Below are 231 nucleotides of genomic sequence, written 5' to 3'. Positions count from 1 at the left end.
GAGGATGAGGATGAGGATGAGGATGAGGATGAGGATGAGGATGAGGATGAGGATAGGATGAGGACGAGCATGAGGATGAGGATAGGATAAGGACGAGAATTAGGATGAGGGTAGGATTAGGATAGGATGACGATAGGATGAGGATGAGATTCGGATGAGGATGAGGAAGTGGATTAGGATAAGGATGAGGATGAGGATGAGGATAAGGAAGAGGATGACGACGAGGATGAG

Source organism: Lupinus angustifolius, chromosome LG10 (genome assembly GCF_001865875.1).
Source record: "Lupinus angustifolius cultivar Tanjil chromosome LG10, LupAngTanjil_v1.0, whole genome shotgun sequence".
NCBI classification, from domain to species: Eukaryota; Viridiplantae; Streptophyta; class Magnoliopsida; order Fabales; family Fabaceae; genus Lupinus; species Lupinus angustifolius.
The sequence above is the reverse complement of the archived record's forward strand: the minus strand, read 5'-3'. Positions refer to the sequence as shown.